This window comes from Perognathus longimembris, chromosome 1, assembly GCF_023159225.1.
Source record: "Perognathus longimembris pacificus isolate PPM17 chromosome 1, ASM2315922v1, whole genome shotgun sequence".
NCBI classification, from domain to species: domain Eukaryota; kingdom Metazoa; phylum Chordata; class Mammalia; order Rodentia; family Heteromyidae; genus Perognathus; species Perognathus longimembris.
Window position 1 is genome coordinate 152,603,454 of NC_063161.1, and position 20,394 is coordinate 152,623,847.

A 20,394-nucleotide genomic window follows, 5' to 3' on the forward strand; every position below is an offset into this window, starting at 1 on the left:
CAATCGGAAGGCTCGGCGGACGACGGAGGCCCGAGAGGGACTTTTCCGCGCCGGTGGCGGGGCGGGGCGCGGGCGGAACGCTCTCCGGACTGTGCTCGCGCGGCTGGCGTCGCCCCGATGCTGTGGCTCCCCGGCATCGGTAGCTCACGCTCCTTGGCGATTTTGGAGGATCTGCGGACCCAAAGTCCTACTTGCCGATTTGTTGTCGAGCTGGGCGTCCACCACCTGCTGCCTGCGTGGGCCTGAAGGGCCTCTCGGCACTCAAATCTCGGTAAATCCCCATGCAAAAAGCATAGCTTAAGGGGTCCTTGTCTGGAGGTGAGAGGGTGGGGTTCGTCTCAGTCCTGCGTGATCCTAGATTCATCTCTTGCACTCCCATAGTTCGGTGGCCCACGCAGGGTGTGGGCCCGTCCATAAGTCTCCTCTCACCTGCCAGATGCTTCAGCTCCTCCAGAGCCATCTGCATGGAAGACATCTCTTTTAATTTGTCAACAAGTATTAGGGTTCCTTTTGATCATCCCAAGCTCATCTCCAAACCAGGTTCTTCTCCTTTAGTGTTCTGGTGTTGGTCAGCAGAATTACCCACGCATTGCTCAGGACCAGAAAAACTGGGAATTATCAATTCTTGAGCCCCTTTCCCTGCCAATCCAATTGTTCAGAGTCCTTGCCATTTCGGAGGCGGGAAAGGAAGAGATTTTATTGTGGCAAAACCTACATGATATTTATCATTTTGTTATGTGTAAGTGTAAAATTCAGTGGCTTTCAGTGCATTCACAGTGTTGTGTAACTATCAAGACTGACTGTGCTAAACATTATTATTTTTTTTGTCTTTTCTTTTTTGATACTGGGGATCGAACCCAGGACGTTGCACTTGCTAGGCAAGCGCTTTGCCACTGAGCTACATCCCAGCCTCTAAACATTATTCTTGCATCCACTTTTCCCAATACTGTGTTGAAAAGACAGTCCTTTCTCTTTTGAGTGGTTATGGTATGCTTGGTGAAAATCAGTTGATCATATTTGTGAGTTTTTATCTGGGCTGTCTATTTGACAGTCCTTATACTAGTACCACTACTGATTTAATTACTGTGGTATTGAGAGGGTTTTGAAATTGTAAAGTGTTGAGTCCTCCAACTTTACTCTTCATTTTGAAGATTGTTTTGGCGTTTTAGTTTTTGCGTCTTGATATGAATTTTAAGATTGAGTTACATATATATTTAAAAGCATTAGGGGGGCTGGGGATATGGCCTAGTGGCAAGAGCACTTGCCTCGTAAAAGCATTAGGAATAGGAATTGTATTGAATCTGGAGGTTGTGTTTGTAGAATTGATACTTTTTTTTTTTTACTTTTTTTTTTTTTTTTTGGCCAGTCCAGGGCCTTGGACTCAGGGCCTGAGCACTGTCCCTGGCTTCTTTTTTTGCTCAAGGCTAGCACTCTGCCACTTGAGCCACAGCGCCACTTCTGGCCGTTTTCTGTATATGTGGTGCTGGGGAATTGTACCCAGGGCCTCATGTATAGGAGGCAAGCACTCTTGCCACTAGGCCATATCCCCAGCCCCGAATTGATACTTTTAATTTTATGTTTGTCTATGCTGGAACATCTGATGTCTTATTTACATAAATAATAAAAATTAATTATTAAAGAATTTCATTCAGTAGTGACTTCAAGTTATCAGCATGGGAGGATGCATGTGTGTGTGTATGCGTGCACATGCCATTCCTGGGGCTTGAACTTAGGGGTTGGCTTTTTTATTCAAGGCTACCACTCTGCCACTTGAGTGAGATACACCTTCACTTCCAGCGGGTTAATTGGAGGTAAGAGTCTCATGGACTTTCCATCCCTTCTGAGTAGCTAGTGTTACAGGTGTGAGCTACCAGCACCTGGCCCTCAGCACGTTTTTAATTCATTCACATGATATTTTATTTGTAATTGCTTCCTTAATTGCTTTGTCTGATTGCTCATTGCTAATGTGTTGAAATCGCTGATTTTTGTGTGTTGGTCTTGTTCCCTGCAAATTTGCTGAATCCATTTATTAGCTATAGTAGCTCTCTTGTAACTTCTTGGGGTTTTCTTGGTGTAGGCATTTATGTCATGTGAAAAGAACTTGTAATTTACCTCTTTTCCAATTTGGATTTTTTTTTCTTTATTGCTCTGACTATTAATACACTGTTTTGTTTTGTTGTGTTTTTTTTTTTTTTTTTTTTGGCCAGTCCTGGGGCTTGGACTCAGGGCCTGAGCACTGTCCCTGGCTTCTTCTTGCTCAAGGCTAGCACTCTGCCACTTGAGCCACAGCGCCACTTCTGGCCATTTTCTGTATATGTGGTGCTGGGGAATCGAACCCAGGGCCTCATGTATATGAGGTATATGAGGCAAGCACTCTTGCCACTAGGCCATATCCCCAGCCTAATACAGTGTTTTAATAGCAGCAGTGAAAGTAGTCATCTTTGTCTTATTCCCGATGTTGAGGAATACTTTCCATCTTAAACCATATAGTGTATTTTTCACACTGTGAAAAGAGGTTTGGGGGTTGTTTTTTTTATTGTAGAAATTCCTTTATCATGTTAATTTTCACTCTGTCCTTAGTTTTTTTCAGAAAAGTTATCATGAAAAGATATTGTATTCTCTAGAATACTCTTTCTCATCAATTTAGTGATCATATATCCTCCACCTTCAGTAATGTATTACATTGATTTGTTTTTTTGAACCACCTGTGCATTCTTGGGCTGAATTCTACTTGATCGTGGTAACTAATCCTTAGTACATTTTTACATTTGACTTGTTTATATTTTGTGAAGGTTTTTGCTTTTATATTTACAACTATTATTAATGTTCAATTTATTTACTTTTGCCTTTACCTGACTTGAGTATCAGAGTATTGCTGACTTACTGAATATACAAGGAAGCATTTTCTTCTACTTTTTTTTTTCTCTTCAGGTTTTTTGAAGAGATTTGCCAAAGACTGTTGTTAATTCTTCCTCTGAACATAAGTTTAATAGAATTGACCAACAAAGGCATCTGGTGTAGGACTTAACTTTGTTGGTCAGTTTTGATTACTGAGTAAATTTCTTGTGATAGAGTTGTTGATATTTTCGATTTCTTCTTTAATCAGTTTAAGTAAGTGGTGTGTTTCAAGGACTATGTTCATTTTTTTAGGCTGTTTTCTGATTTGTTGGCATGTAATTGTTCACAATCATCTCTTACAGCCCTCCTTTAAAACCTCTGTATAATATGGTAGTTAATGTCATCATTTTCATTTCTACTTATTTTTAACTTGTGTTGTCTTTTCTTTCATTGGTCTAGCTAAAAATTCTGTCAATATTCTTGAGTTTTTTACTCACTTTATTGAGACAGCATTTTGGTTTGTATCTCAGCCTGGTCTGGAATCCACAGTCTTCCTGCCTCAGCCTCCCATGTGCTGGAATTAAAGGTGTATATCACTGGCCCCAGCTCTTGTTGATCCTTTTAAGAGTCAACTTTTCATGTATATACTTTTTGTTTTATTTTCCTACCTCTATTTTGATTACTTCTGCTGTGATCTGTTTCATTTCCTTTTTTTTTTCTATTTGCTTTGGGTTTAGCATGCTCATTTTCTAGGTCTTTAGAATATCAAGTTCACATTATTGATTTATTTCTTCTTTTGTAATCTGCTTACTTACAAACATAAATTTCTTTGTGATTACTGCTTAAGCCCTGCCTACAAGTTTTAGTAGGCTGTGTTGTATCTATTTGTTCTGAAATATATTTTCCTTCTCTTACTCAATGATTATTTAATGTTCACATATTTGAGAATTATCCATTTTACTTTTTATTATTGATTTCCGATTTCATCTCATTATGATCCAAGAAGATACTTAGTTATAACTATTTTATAATGCCTATTGAGATTTGTTTTGTGGCCTAATACGTGGCCAATCCTGGTGAATTTTCCTTGTGCAGTTGAGAAGAAATTGTGTAGAATGTTTGGTATATGCTTGGTAGGTCTAGTTAGGTTTTGTGATGTTCAGTTGTTCTTTTATCTAGTTATTGATAATTGAAAATAAGACATTGTATTGTCCAAGTATTGTAAAAACTTCTTACTTCTTTTAATTCTGTCAGAGAGGGTTAGAAAATAGAGAAAAAGAGCAAGACTGCAGATCAACTTCAGTGCTTCACACATTTTAGGCAATTGCCTACAATGCTAACAAAGATTTTAAAGCAACTGTTTTAATTTTTTAACTTTTTTTTTTATTGCCAGTCCTAGGGATTAAACTCAGCCTGGGCACTGTCCCTGAGCTTCTTTTGCTCAAGGCTAGCACTGTACCACTTGAGCCACAGCACAGCTTCTGGCTTTTTCTGTTTATTTGGTACTGAGGAATCAGAACCCAGGGTTTCATGCATGCTAGGCAAGCACTCTACCTTTAAGCTGTATTCCCAGTCCTAAACTCTTTTTTTTTTTTTAAATGCCAGTCTTGGAACTTGAACACCAGGCCTGGACTCTGTTCCTGAGCTTTTGTGCTCAAGGCTAGCACTCTACTACTTGAGCCACAGCTTCACTTCTACCTTTTTTGGTAGCCTCATATGATTTTCAGATCTCAATCTCCCGTGTAACTAGGATTATAGGCATGAGCCACTAGTTCCCAGCTTTAAAACAATTTTTAGATAATTTTCAAAACAACTATTTTCAAATTGCTCAAGGAGATAAGGATCAATATCACAGGACATCTATTTGAATTGTTTTGGAAAGTAGGGATGGAGAAGCGATAGAGGAGTGAGATTATATACTGTGTGTAATGTAGCCATGAAATTCCCTTCTGCATAACTCATGTAAACTAATCTTTAGAAAGATAGGAATAAGGTTTGGAAAATAAAATATGAACAAGATGAGGATATCATTGAAGAGATGAACATTATAAAAAGCAGCCAAAATGAGGCACTTGAGTGGAGGAATTCAAAAGCAAACATGAGCAAACAGAAGAAAGTACCAGTAAGCTTGAAGGTGGGTTTTAAGGATTGATTGATTACCCATCTTGGGCTTGAACTCCAGGGCCTGGGTACTGTCGCTGAACATTTTTGTACAAGGCCTACTTTGAAGCCACAGCTCCACTTCTGGCTTTTTGGTGTTTCATTGGTTCATTGGAGATAAGACTCTCACAGACATTCCTCGTTGGGATGGCCTCAAACCCTGATCCTCAGGTCTCAGCCTCCTGAATAGCTAGGATTAAAAGTGAGAGCCACTACCTCCTGGCTTTTTTTTTTTTTTAAAGAATACACATCTTGAGCCCTGTTTCCTTTTCCCTTTCCTACTTTTGTGCTTCAAGCTTTCCTGATCCAGCCTCCAGACTGTTCTACTTTGCTTTTCCTCTGCTCTATTCTTGCTGGAGAAATTCTCAAAGACCCAAATCTGATATAGTTACTCTTCTTAAAAATACCCAATGAAGCCAGTGCCAGTGGCTCACGTCTGTAATCCTAGCTACTTGGGAGGCTGAGATCTGAGGATCATGATTCAAAGCCAGCCTGGGAAGGAAAGTCCATGAGATTCTTATCTCTAACCTCCAGAAAACCAGAAGTGGTGCTGTGGCTCAAGTGGTAGAGTGCTAGCCTTGAGCTGAAGAGCTCAGGGACAGTGAGTGCCTAGGCCAAGAGTTCAAGTCTCATGACCCAAAACAAAAACAAAACCCAACAATGGCACCCCTGTGTTCATAGGTTGAACTTCAGCTTCTATAACATTCGGAGGGTATCTGTTCTCTTGTCTACCCCAGTGCTATATTTCATACCAGCCCCATATCTACTCATACACTGTAAACATACCACGTTGTCTGCTAATAAAACTTAAGCATATTGGAAGCCAAAGTTAGTTTTCTGTGAATTGGATAAGCTATTATGTGGTATTGTAAGTCATTGGAATAGTTTTTTTTTTAAAGATTCAATGATAAAAGGTAACATTCTCATCATCACTAATCCAGTGATCAATATTGGTATTCTATATTGGATGCCATAATATGCATTGTATCTATTACCAGGAAACCTGAAGTATAACCCATCATTATATATGATGAACATTAGTCTTAAATGTGTCACTTGAATCCTTTGAGCCTTCAGATACAACTTCTTGTATTCAGGAATTACAAAGTTGAAAAGAACAAATTTAATGACTTCTTGAGAAAACTAGCCATTCAATTCCAGGCATATTTGCACCTCAGTTGGCCCGATTTCTGCAGTGAGTCATTGTCTTAATTTTTTTAAGGGCTATATTTCAAAAGACTTAAGAAACATAGCCAGATACATTTAGCCAGCAAAAAAGCTGGGCTTAAGGTGTGGCTCAAGTGCTATTACATTAGGTATGAAAAAGAAAATGAATGAGAGCACCAGGCCCTGAGCTCAAGCCCCACTACCTGGGGAAAAAAATGATCTAGGAGGGAAATTTACTGAAATAAGGTGGATATTGTTATTGTAAAATGATTACTAAACTGTGATCTTGAAAAGAAATTGTATATACACAGTGAATGTGCATTGAAATATGTGATGGCGAGAATGAGATGTTATTTATTTACTTCAGCTTTAATCTTTTTCTCCAAAGTATATTATATAGATTATGTAACCAAATTTTATTTTAGAAAATTATATTAAGCATTACATACATATGTTGTTCATACATATGAATCAAGAAATCCTTAAAAGTCACTACAACATTACTGTTGCTTTCTTAGTGTGGCAGGAGTTTTAGTAGGCGATTTTGCTTTCTCACTAGTAAACTTTGTTTAACTTAAAATGAATGTATATAAAGCAAACATTACAAAATTATTTTCCCTCAGGGGTGCAGCTGTGTCTATTGCAATAGACAAGCCACAGAGGGACTAACAGCACAGCTCCCCCCCCCCCCCCTTTTCTTTGGCTGATTTGAGTGCAGTATCCAGTGGAAATCATTGTATATGACTCGCCAGGAAAGAGCACATGCTATTTGAAAAAAAGTGTAAGAGAGAGCTGCTAGAATTGTTTCCTGAATAATCATGGCTTGCTTAGCACGTTCAGTTATCAGTGTTTTCCCAATTACATTGTAAATGTACTCAGGGCACGGATCTTAAACTTCATCATAATGCTGTTGAGAGTGCTTTTCAAATAAAATTCCCATCTTGAAGTTACATTCTGAAACAACAGCGTCCATTCCTATCCTCTTTTATGCTGGAATAGAAGGCAATTGTGTTGTACCCGTTCCTTAAGCCCCGGGATTCTGTAACTTAGGCTGCACTTCTCTAACCTGCCATTCACACAAGCTTGAGGTGAGGCGACAATGAGATGCCTATCACTATTCCTGGCACCTTGCTCCTATGGTGTTAAGTGCTGTGTTTCTAACAGGACTTGAACAGGAAAGGTAATCATAGGATTCTTGGCTAAAGCATCAGCACTCCCTCGCAGGCCCAAGGGTGTCAGTACGTGCCTGCGGCCGCCATCCCAGTCAGTGCTGCTGACAGTGTTGCCAATCCTAGTGCCCTGTGCCAAAGCACCCAAATTGTTTAAGCTCGGGTTCTGCGCAGGCTCAGGTCTCAAAGGAAGCCCCGCCCCTCTGCCTAATGTGTGGCCAATGGGGCTGCTCGTCTTCCCCTTCGGCCTATAAAACGGGGAGGGAGGCGGGGCGGAGGGCGGAAGGAGCTGCTTTCACGTGAATAGGGGGTGGGGCGGGAGCTGGGAGGCTGGGAGGCCCTGGCGGCGGAGCCTCCCGGACGCGAGCGGCGGGCTGCGGAGGAGGAGACGGTGGGTCGGGTAGGGCTGCGTTTTCCCCTCCTCCTCCCACCCTCCTCTCCAGCGCCCCGGGGGTCATCCGGCTGCGGTCCCCTCGGAGGCCGGCCTGTGTTCTCGCCCCGGGAGGCTGGGCTGGGGTCTTCTCTGCTCCCTCGACGGGCAGAGTTGTGACGGGAGCCGTGATTGGGGGCGGGGGAGCGGCGGCGGAGGGGAGAGGGCGCATGCGCGGGCCTGGTCTCGGGGAACCCTTGCCCAAACCGGTTCCCCCTGTCTGGGTGGGTGTCCTGCGAATGCCGCGGTCCTCGGGCTCCTCCGCAAAGCGGGTTTGTGTTTCAGCCTTCTTGTTTTTGTTCTGGATCCTGGCCGCCTCCTCCGCCTCAGTTTCTCTCTGTGGTCCAGGCCTGTGCTTGTGACTTAAACTGGCTTGGGCCTCAGGCCGGCCTCCTGGGCTGCACCCAATTCGAAAGCCGTGGCAAGACTCTCCAGTGTCGCGCTGTCGTCTCAGAGTGGTCTTTCTGTCTGTCTCCTCGTTTACTAGAAGCACCGCCTGTCTCACTGCTGTGTCTTGATTCTCAGCAGCCCTCGGGGTTTTAAGGTGCCTAGCAAAAGTCTAACCAACCCCAGGCTTTCAGGAGTTCGCTGTCCATTGCTTTGGTAGTACTTGGGTCCGTGGGCGTCTAACATCCAGACTTTCACTATAAGATGCTTTTTGCAAGCATCTGCATACCTATGGTTACTACGAGGATTGTTTTTTCATTTATCTTGGAAATGAATGACCCATCAGACACTTGAGTGTTAAGTGATCAAACTACTGTTCTCACTGCTAGTGTTCAGTTAGGTGTGTCATGTTCCAACTTGAATTTAAGATCTTTTGGTTTCTGTTGTCACCAACTCCCTTCCCACGAGGGGGGGGGGATTGTCAGGGAGACGGCTTCACAGTTCGTTTGATGTATATTTTTTAGGTCAACAGTGAAAGGGTAATGGTACTCCCATTGAACTGAAAAGTAGTTGGGAAAAAGCTAAAGTGACAAGGACGCACATGTCTAACTTCTTTGTTTTGGTAAATGAAATACCTGTTGCCTTCATTTGTAACTGTATAGAGTGCTGTATATCAGTGTCTTAAGCAGATCTTACTTAGAAAAACTGAAAAATTTTCAAGGGGAGAAAGTTGTTTTGTGATCCTCCTTCATAGGTCTTTGTATTAAAAATTTGAATCCATGATTGATTTGTGTGTATGGTAACATTCAAAATTCACACGTAGCCATAATACAAAGTATTAACTCAACCTCATGATTAAAGTTTCAATATTACAAAGCTGGGATACTTTGTTTTCATTGTTTCAGTTTTTATAGTAGCTTGTTTTGTTTTTGTGGGGTGAAGATGGAACCCAGCTCTCCACCACTGAGCTATGTTGCCTAATATTATTCTAGTTTTAAAACTCGGTTTACACTTAACTCATTTACCTTAGTAAAGTATAAATTTATGTTGAAAGTTAATGAATCAGCTATGTATATTTTGGCATGTTGAGCATGTTGTTTGATTAATAGTTTACAACATGACGGACTGACATTTCCTGACTTTTCTGCTGCATATTGAGAGGAGTGTATTATACACATTATCTTCCCCTGTCTGTTTGAGAGGGTCACAGTCTTCCATGCAATTCAGCAAAGAAGTAACTATCCTTTATTCAGTAAGTTCATTTCCTAGTAATTGTTTTAAGAAACGACTTTGAGTAAATCAGTTTATATCAATGTGACTGTTGACTGAATATCTTTTTTTTTTTTGTCTGTCATGGGGCTTGAACTCTGGGCCTGGGCACTCTCCCAAAGCTCTTCAGCTCAAGGCTATTGCTTTACCCCCCTAGCCACAGCACCACTTCTCTTGACTGAATATCTTTATAGAAACACTGATGTGCTATCATTCTACTGGCATAGGCTACTCATGGTTATCTTTGCAATTTTCAATATTACTAGATATTAATAGACTCCTCAAGCTTGTGTAATAATGAATATAACACCAGTGGTTTTTTTAATTGAGAAAGAAATGTTATTTTAAAAGTGCTAACCTAAACATATATATATATATGGCATACATGACTATTACTACTTTATATGTAATTCCTTTGTTTTAACTGATTTTTTTTTTATAGTTAGATCCAGAGGAAAGAAATCCAGAGTGGAGGAATTAATGTTTATGGGGGGGTGTGTCTGTGGAGGGTGTGTTAGCAGTAGCTTAGCAGCTGTTCCTTTCCCCTTTTTCTTTTTAGCACTAACTAGTTGGTAATCTTTCTTCACACCCATCTCTCCTCTGGGATTGTTATTTAGAAAACTCAATATTGGATAGACATTGGAATTTATATTGTAACTATATTGTTGACTCTTAACAGACTAATTTTCTTCTTGTGCAAAGAAGGGGGACCTAAGTGCAGACTAATGCCATGAGTATGTTACTTTATAGAATTTGGCCTGAAAGTTGTCCTTTTTCAATCATAATACTCCAAAGTAATCATCAGTGAGAATTTTTTTAAGATTATTTCTTCTCTCAAGAGTACAGAGTATTGTAAAGCCTATCCACCCCTTCCAAAACCCTTTTTATACCCACTTAAAAGTAAAATAAAGCATGCCTATCTTTATGCTTAATACCTTGGCTCTAAACATGGAAAATGATTCTTAATTGTTTAGTCGTGCTGCCAAATTTAGGAGTTTGTACCTAAGAATCAATGCATACCTTTTTCTATTTCCTATTAAAGACATTTCAGTATTTGTGCTATAAACAACTGTAGGGGGTTCTTTAAATGTAGCAATAAATTTTTCACCATAGCAACATCTGACATTTCTTAAGGTACATTAACAAATGCATTTTTGTGCTAACTTTAAAATGACTAACTCAAACCCTTAGAATAACTTATTTTTACACTTTTCCATTTTCCTTTGTTTATATGTTTTGACAGTTTTGGTTTGGTTTTGTTTTTCTGTCGGTCCTGGGGCTTGAAATCAGGGCCTGGGCTCTGTCCCTGAGCCTCCCTGTGCTCAGGCTAGGGCTCTATCACTTAAGCCACAGTGCCACATGTTTTGACAATTTTAACTCATAGCCTATACTCCCAGTCTTTTCTCCTTTTTGAATATGATTCTTGAATCACTTCAAGGAATTGATAGGCAGATTCTTAGGGAAAAAATTTTAAAATATGGTAATAATAATAACATTTAGATTGATTGGATTGTGTGTTGAATATTTGTGCAGTACTAGTAGAACCTACCATTTTAATACTTACGTAATAGAGCCTATCATTTTAATACTTACATAATAAACTTTTCTTTTTTCATTTTCTGTTTTGCTGGTCCTAGGGCTTGAACTGTGGGCCTAGGTGCTGTCCCTGAGCCTCTTTGCGCTCAAGGCTAGTACTCTGCCACTTCAGCTATAGCATCACTTCTGGCTTTTTCTGTCTGAGTAGTTTATTGGAGATAAGAGTCTCACAGACTTTCTGCCCTGGCTGGCTTTGAACCTCAGTCCTCAGACCTTAGCCTCCTGAGTAGCTAGAATTACAGGAGTGAACCAACAGGGCCCAGCTATAATAAATTTTTATGTCCTGGAATAAACTGCCCTGATAAATGTACTCTGGCAGTGTGAGAACAGTCTTCTAAATCTCTTCTGTTGTGACACATTATTTCCTATTTCTAAACCTTGGATATATTACAGAAGAGAAATGATTCTTTCCTAACTGTAGTTACCTGTTGAATTTTCATTGAATTCAAGAAAAAGCTGCTTTCTCTCTGACCCTAGAGCCTAACATATTGTTCCCCAGCAGAAATGGTCATATTTTTTAAAATATCTTGAATTTGGTTGTAAGAAAAAGACTTGCTTCAGGTAGATTTAAATCATTATTAGTGACTTCTGTATCTTCTTCCCCAGTGACTATGATACAAATGACTCAGTAAAACATGGACTACTCACCTCCTAGTTGATGTGCTCAGCAAATGTCCATTCATCCCTGTATAACTCTGGACTGCGGATTTCTCCAATCCAAAGCCACAGAAAATGTCTTCGACCAAACATTTGGGTTATCCACACATCCCTAAAAAGCAAGCAGAAGTCATAGAGAAAACGGTTGCTGCATAATTCGAGATGCATTCAAAACAGGATAAGCTTCAGCCCTCCTCATTTTATATAAATCAAGTCATGGTGTTGCCGAAGTAAACAAAAGAGACCCTTGAATTTAGTTCCCAGTTTGTTTTATCCTGTTAACACTAGATCATTAGCTTAAAAAAAATCCAGTTACTAATAGAGAAGTGAGAGATAGCTGAAAACACTGTCTTTTTACTATCATTTTTGAGTTCTAGCTTAAAGAGCCTATAAATCTACAACCTAAATGTTAAAACTTTATCAAAACATGAATGGATAAACAATACAGTATTCTTTTTTTTTTTTTTTGCTAGTCCTGGGCCTTGAACTCAGGGCCTGAGCACTGTCCCTGGCTTCTTTTTGCTCAAGGCTAGCACTCTGCCACTTGAGCCACAGCGCCACTTCTGGCTTTTTCTGTGTATGTGGTACTGAGGAGTTGAACTCAGGGCTTCATGTATATGAGGCAAGCACTCTTGCCACTAGGCCATATCCCCAGCCCACAATATGGTATTTATATAATGGAATATTATTCATTAAAATGGAAAGAAACCCTAACAGCAGCTACAACTTGTATAAACTTTCAAGACATTATACTAAATGAATTAAATCAGGTTAAAAGGACAAACCTTTTCTATCTTCTATAATTCTATTGCTTATAAACAACCTATGGTATCACATTCATATTCTACAGCAAGTAGCAAAATCATCTTCGATGTACTTGACCCAGGTGACTTGCCAGGGTCATAGGGAGAAGCAAATGGGGAGTTAATGTTCATGAGGTAGTGTTTGAGTTGGGGAAGGTGAAATCCTTCTAGCGGTCCATTGGTGGTGATGGCACAATATTGTTGTAGTTATTGCAACAGTATAACATACACTTAAAAATGGCTTTAAAAAGTAAAGTTATATGAAACCATCGAATGCAGAAAGATTACAACTTGTAAGAGGAAAATTGGTCTTACAAATTCCTACATTTAGTTCAAGTTTTTTGTTTGTTTTATTTTCTGCCACTTTGGGCCTTGAACTCAAGGCTTTGTGCTCTTGATCAGTTTGCTTGTCACTGCACTTGTCTACTTGAGCCATGCTTCTAGTCCCTCATTTTACCGGTTAATTTGAGATGGAGTCTGAAGGTCTTTAATTTAGCCTGGCTTCAACCTCCAGTCTTCCAGGTTTCAGCCTCCAGAGTAACAAAGATTACAGATATGAGCCACTGGCCCCTGGCTAATTCTGGTATCTTTTGTTCATCTAGTGCTAACAAGATTAGCTCTAGTTAAAGTTGGTCTATGAATGACATTTGTAGATAAGCTTTATTTTGTTACTTTAAAAATTATGGTGTTTTGAAGAAGAATCTTGTACAAGCAAGTTCCCTCGTAATTGCCAAATACACCCATGATGATTAAGTTTTCTTTTGTTTATGATTTTTAAAGTTTAATCAGAAGCTTAAATCAGTAAGGTTCTCATAGCTCACTGAAATAATTAAAAGAAATATCCCTGTCTGATTCATTTAAAACAAAGACATTTCTATTGTTTGGCAATTAGTATAGTAGAAAGGAATGTTTTCAGAAATTGAATGGTTTTCCAGTGTGTTCTTTTAGATTTGTCCCACCCACTTCAGGAATAGATATTAATGTGCAAACTCAAGTAGTTTGAAAACAAATTTAAGTCAGAAACAGGAAAAAAAATGGAGACTAGACTGGGTTTTTGTTGATGTGTCTGCTGAGGGTGTTGTTTTTGTTTTCTATAGTGAGGATTGAACTCAGGAGTCTTTTTACTTGCTAGGCAAACACTCTTCCCCCTTTGCTAAGACCTCATTCTTGTTGCTTTTTTTTTTTTTTTTCTGCTAATCTCTTGCTTTTGCCCTTCCCCATCCTCCCCCTAGTCTTCAACTATGATAACTATGATCCCTGTTCTTGACCCCCTAAGTAGTTAGGACTGTAGGCCTATACTATCACACCCAGCCATAATATGGTTTTTAGTGTGTTCTGTGCTCTTGTTTCATATATGGTGCCAGAGACTGAACCCAGAGTGTCTCATATGCTGAGGATACTACACCCTACTCCTTTAGGGATTTTGTTTTGTTTTATTGCTTGCTGGTACTCGGACTTCAACTCAGGTCCTCATCTTGCATGGCTTGCATACTCTTGATGGTGCTCTACCATTTGAGCTACATCTCTAGCCCTGCTTTTTGCTGGTTATTTTGAAAATATTACTTTTCTGTCTGGGCTGTCTTCAAACTGCCATCCTCCAGATTTCAGCCTCCTAGGATGAAAGGCATGTTGCCCAGTTTTTTGTTTTATCTTAAAAAAAAACTACAAACCCCACAAGAAGTGGCTGGTGGGAATCATATTGCCATATTGTTGTTTTGGAAGAATACAACTGGGAACTGGGACTGGAGTAGGAAAAGAATAGAGATGAGAAAGACAATTAAGAAAAAGTCAGAAGCAGTTTAGACAAAATTCCACCATTTTCTGTGTGAAGTTAAGCTAGGTACTTTTTCTGTTTTAGCATGATTTTGTCATATGAAGCAATTAACTCATTTTAGTACCATATTGGGCACACAATTGAGGCTTAATAATTAGTATTACTTTTAGATTTAACAAGAATTTTTAAGAATCTGTAAGATTTCATAAAACTGTTCTTTTGCCTACTAGGCTACAAAATTTGCTTTCCTTCTTTCTTCCTTCTTCCTTTCCTTCCTTCTTTCTTTTTCTTTCTTCATTTCCTTTCTTTCTTTTCCAGACCTGGGGCTTGGACTCAGAGCCTGGGTACTATCCCTGAGCTTCAAGGCTAGTGCTCTATCACTTGAGTCACTGTGCCACTTCCAGCTTTTTCTTTTTTTTTTTTTTTTTTTGGCCAGTCCTGGGCCTTGGACTCAGGGCCTGAGCACTGTCCCTGGCTTCTTCCCGCTCAAGGCTAGCTAGCACTCTGCCACTTGAGCCACAGCGCCGCTTCTGGCCGTTTTTTCTGTATATGTGGTGCTGGGGAATCGAACCTAGGGCCTCGTGTATCCGAGGCAGGCACTCTTTGCCACTAGGCTATATCCCCAGCCCACTTCCAGCTTTTTCTAAGTAATTTATTAGTTATAAGAGTCTCATAGATTTTCCTGCCTTGGCTGGCTTCAAACCGTGATCCTCAGATCTTAGGCTACTGAGAAGCTAGGATTATAGTCACGGGAACTGGGAGGAAAGTGGTGAGAATGTTTGGTGAGAGGGTTTTGTTGTTGTTTGGTTGTTTTGGGGCCTATGATAGTTGAGGGTCTTGGTTAAGATAAGCACACATAGGATAGTTCTTTAGCCAGATATGGTGGTACCTGCTATAATCCCAGTATTCTGGAGGCTGAGGCAAAGGATTTCTAGCTTGAGGCCACCTACACATAATATTTTGTCTTAAAAAACAAAAATAAGCTAAGTGTGGTGTATCAAGCATGTAATCCTAGCTACTTAAGAGGTGGAGATCAAGCAATCTCTGTTTGAGGCCAGCCTGAATAAAAAGTACTTTGAGAGATTCACATTTCAACTAATGACTGGGATGCTTTTTATGATCAGCAGCCTAGGGAAACACAATAGCTGGGTACAGTGGTTTACACCTGTCATCCCCAGTGTAAGTGGAAAGACCAACACCAGTAGGAAGATAACAGTGTATGCTGGCCCAGGCATAAAGTGAAAACACCTTGAAGAAAAGGCAAAAATGAGCTGGAGGAGTGTCTCAAGCAGTAAGCGTGCCTACCTAGCAGGAAGCTCTGAGTTCATTCACTGGTACCAAAAAATAGAAAGATAAGTCCTTTGAGTCTCTTCATTCTAATAATTATCCATGTCCTTTTACCCCCTTAACCATGTCAGTATTCGCACATAGCCTATGAACATGTTTGCTTATCCTCTTGTGTACTTTAAATCATCTCTATTATTATTTAATAGATGTTATACTATGTAGTATAGGGAATAATATCAAGAAGAAAAGGTCTGCACATATTCAACATAGATACAGTATTTCTTTTTCCTGAATATTTTTGGGAACCCATGAATGAGGAATCCAGTAATTTGAAGTATCAGCTAGTCAAGTGTTCTGCCAGTAAGCAATGATATGAAGGTAATAAGAACAAAGCACAACAATCCTGTGCCCAAATAGTTCATATGTACAATTTGTGCTGATGTATTCCCAGCATTTGGCATGTTGGTTTATGTTTAGTGGTTATTTCTGGAATGAATGGAGCAACTAATTTAAGTGGAGTAGAAGGGATCTGTAACATTATGATTGTATATGTTGTAATTCTTGTGCTAGAACTTAAAGGCAAACAAAACACTTTAGGAGCCCTAGCAGGAAATAAACATTGCAGAAAAGAAAGGAGGAGGCTGAATACTTGATTGTATCATTAGTTGGTTCTTGAAGAAGAAAGTTAAGTGGGGAAGTGAAGCTCTGTTCTGTAGTATAATTACTTGTTTACTGGATCATTTTCCCCTATCACAATAAGGTGGTATCTGCCTGTCAAAGGTAAAATAGTACCTTTTATTACCCTAATATCCTGGCTAGTACTGAGCATATATCAGACACCTGATGAGGAATAGAAAAGAGAAATAATTCAAAACCCATGCTAGATTCAAGAGAAAAGATAGACTGGACTATTACCAGCTGCTGTAGAAACATATGCCCATGTTAGCTAATGAGAGAGCCAGGGAAAAGAGGAACAAGGAATTACAAGAATAGAGGGAAGGAAAGAAACCTATTAAAAAAGGTCGTCAGGTAGAAGCTCAAATAAAAATAAAAAAGTGGTAGAATGAGGCCTTGGTAGAAGTAATGTTAGAACTGAAAGAATTCTTTGAGTTTTGAAACTTTGTATTATTGGTGGCTTTATAACAGGAGGTTCATTGAGGGTTGATGAGAAGTAGAGAACTCAGTATTTGAAATGGGGTGGTTCCCCTATATTTCCAAGGCTGGTCCGGAGCTCAGGCTCTAGTAGTCCTCCTTCCTCAGTCTCCTGAGTAGCTGGGTCACAGACAGGAGTCATCATGCCCAGGTAAGATGTATTAGTTTGGATTTAATTTTAATTTCATTCAGGAGCATCCAGGATATGAGGAAGGTAGGAAAGAGTGGGATATACGACCATAACTAAATTTTACAAATTGTGTAACTAGGTTGAAAGGGACTGTTTAGTGATAGTTGAGAGTTCGATAGAGTGGCAGAGGTGGGCAAGTAATACTAGTTTAAAAAGAATATCTCAAGAAAACAAAAAACTGAAGGTAAGACAAGCGCTAGACTGATGTCTGAGTCCCACCACATTTTGACTCCACCATGTGAAATCCAATTGTGTCATCCAGTTTTAAAGCTAGATTGCTCACTTAGAAGTTTGGTAGTATTGTTTGTTTTTTTATTTTTGGCCAGTCCTGGGGCTTGAACTCAGGGCCTGGACACTGTCTCTGAGCTTCTTTTTGCTCAAAACTAGCACTCTGCCACTTGAGCCATAGCACCACTTCCAGCCTTTTCTTTGTATGTGGTGCTAAGGAATCGAACCCAGGGCTTCATGCATGCTAAGCAAGCACTCTACCACTAAACTACATCCCAGCCCCAGTTTGCTAGTATTAATTGCATATTAGTTGACCTGTACCACTGCAACTTCACTGATACTGCTCAGAATAATATTAATAACTAGGCAGAATTCAGAGAGCAATAGTTATAGTTATGGTTATAGTTTTAAAAAATGAACATTGTCTAGGGGCCAACTGCTTTTGTAAGGCTGTCAAAAGAGGCCTTATGGGGCTGGGGATATAGCCTAGTGGCAAGAGTGCCTGCCTCGGATACACGAGACCCTATGTTCGATTCCCCAGCACCACATATACAGAAAACGGCCAGAAGCGGCGCTGTGGCTCAAGTGGCAGAGTGCTAGCCTTGAGCGGGAAGAAGCCAGGGACAGTGCTCAGGCCCTGAGTCCAAGGCCCAGGACTGGCCAAAAAAAAAAAAAGAGGCCTTATGGACATTACTTTCCAATCCAGTCTATATTAAAGCAAGAGTATGTTGAGAATGAATAGGAAGTGAAATGCATTTTGTTTATTTTTTCTGTAATCTTTACAGAAGTGTATAGTTGAGGCAGGGGCAGGTAATGCTAGCTTCTCAGAAGGTTGGGATCTAAGGATCACAGTTCGAAGCCAGTTTGGGCAGGAAAGTCCACGAGACTCTTAACCTCCAATTAACTACCAAAAAAGCTGGACATGGTGCTGTGCCTCAAAGTGTGAAAGCTCAGGCATAGTTCAAGCCCCAGGACTGGTACAAACGGAATTTTGATATTATAGAAAGAATCCCTTCCCTTTCCCTCTCCTCTCCCTTTACACACACCTCTCCCTCTCCCTCTCCCTCTCTCTCCCTCTTCTTCTCTCTCTCTCTCTCTCTTTCTCCAAGTGCTGGGATTATAGGCATGTAATTTCTGTCACTTAGTGTTTATTTAAAATTGGGAAATCTCTATATTTTAGTCTCAATAATCTGTTTCCTAATTTGGATTACTTAAATCATTTGGTATCTGTTAAGTGATTTAGAATGGAAAGATTTGTTTTTGAAAAGCTGGATGTCCTCTACTAATTGAGCCATATCTTCAACCTTTCTTGTTGTTTTGGCTTTAGTTTATTTTTTGGCAATACTTGTGTTTGAACCAGAGCTTTCCACTTGCTAGGCAGGCACCTACCACTTCCTTATAATGTACAATGTATAGTAAAGGTTTGTGTATATAACCCTTAGTAATTTCAATAATAACTAACATACTGTGACTCTCTCTCTCTCTCTCTCTCATAGTGGTACTGGAGATTGAACTGAGGGCCTTGTGCTTCTAATGGGCATTTTACCTGACTCCTAGTTGCTAGTTTCACTAACACAAATATGACTGTTACTCTTTCACTGTGTAAAAGGTGGTTTTAGTTGCAGATGGAGTCACATACTCATAATCCCGGCACTCTGGAGTGAGGCAGACAAAATTCATTCCCAGTCTGGGCTACATTGTGAGAAAGAATCTTACTTTTTCATTGTATGGTTCTTGCTTCTTTTCTTTTCCTTTTTTTTTTTTTTTTAAATGTTTTTGTACCCAGAGCTTGAACTCTGGGCATGGGCACTGTGCTGTTCCTGAGCTCTTCAGCTCAGGCCTAGCAATCTGCCACTTGAGCCACAGCACCACTTCTGGTTTTCTGGCGGTTAATTGGCAGTAAGAGGCTTACGGACTTTCCTGTCCCGGCTGGCTTTGAATCGCGATCCTTAGATCTCAGCCTCCTAAGTAGCTAGGATTGCAGGCGGGAGCCACAGTGCCCAGCTGCTTTTTCCTTTTATTAGTGTGTATTTATTGTACAAAGGTTAATTATGATATTTCTACACATACAAATAATGTACATCGGTGAAATTCACCCTTCCTATTATTTTTTTCTGTTTCAAACAATTTTAATGGGCTTCATTTTCTTTCATTTGGCTGTATAAAGTACATTAATCATATTCACCCCTTTCAACTCTATTCTTTTGCCCTCCCCTCTCCCATTGTTCCCAGAGCCAGATAGTTCCCATTTTGCACTCATGTGACTTTTTTAAAGGTCTAGATACCACATATGATAGAGAACATTTTTAAATCTTTTTCAGTCTGTTGCACTTAATGTTTTGTTTTGTTTTATTTTGGCAGTCCTGGGGCTTGAGCTCATGGCCTGGGCTCTGTTCTTGAGCTTCTTTTTGCTCAAGGCTAGCACTCTACCACTTGAGCCACGGTACCACTTCGGGCTTTTTCTGTTTATATGGTGCTGGGGAATTGAATTCAGGGCTTCATGTATGCTAGGCAAGCACTCTACCACTAAGCCACATTCCCAGCCCTGTTGCACTTAGTGTGATGATTTCCATTTCCATTGATTTTCCTCTAGACAACGTATTTCATTCTTCCATATGTCTTCATAATAGTTATGTATGGATACCATTCATTAGTTGATAATTATCTAGGGTAGTTTCATAGTTTAGCTGTGTGAAGAGTGTTGTTATAAACATGGTGTGTAGACATCTGTATTGTATACTGACCTACATTCCTTTGGGTATGTGCTCCGAAATGATACGCTCTCACACTTTTCCGTCTTCACTTCCATCCTACTTCTGTACTGAATATTTGAACCCATACTGTATCAGATACTGTTTCTGGTGTTAAATACATAATAGTTAATGCAACATCCAAAAGGAGCTTAAGTTCTATCCTACATTTGACTAAAATGTGAAGTGATCAAATGATGAGAGTTGCTGTGGAGAATGGTAGGAAGGAGGATGGCATTGCAGGAGCAAGCTGGACTGGATTGTCCATGGAAACTAGAATTATTGACTGGAGGATGAAGAAAGAATCAGGGGCCTCTTGTGGTGACTGACATAAGTAGAAATTAGAACAGAAATTACATCTTCAGTTCTTTAGACAGAGATGTTGCCAGAGGTGTACCAAGTTCTAACCCATCTCTTCATTTTTGAAGGACAAGACAGGGGGTGATCTTACCCAGAACTTGTGGTGTTCAGTGACTGTTTATCTCTTCACTTCTGTCTCTGGTTTCTGGAGAAAAGAAGTCTTATTGTGTGATTTTT

At 40.0% G+C, this 20,394-nt stretch overlaps 1 protein-coding gene across 4 annotated transcripts in view; it reads left to right on the forward strand.

The window, feature by feature from the left end:
* Positions 1-131: 131 nt before the first annotated feature.
* Positions 132-20,394, forward strand: part of Rabgap1 (RAB GTPase activating protein 1) — a 136,774-nt gene continuing 116,511 nt past the window's right edge. Inside the window, exons 1-2 of one of the 4 annotated variants that reach the window (XM_048341917.1) lie at positions 143-271; positions 6,096-6,193. The gene's annotated coding sequence lies outside the window, so the exon portion shown is untranslated. Of the gene's footprint in view, positions 272-6,095; positions 6,194-7,268; positions 7,346-7,642; positions 7,726-20,394 lie in introns of those variants that run through there. The other 3 variants (XM_048341908.1, XM_048341935.1, XM_048341926.1) reach the window with 3 other exon arrangements.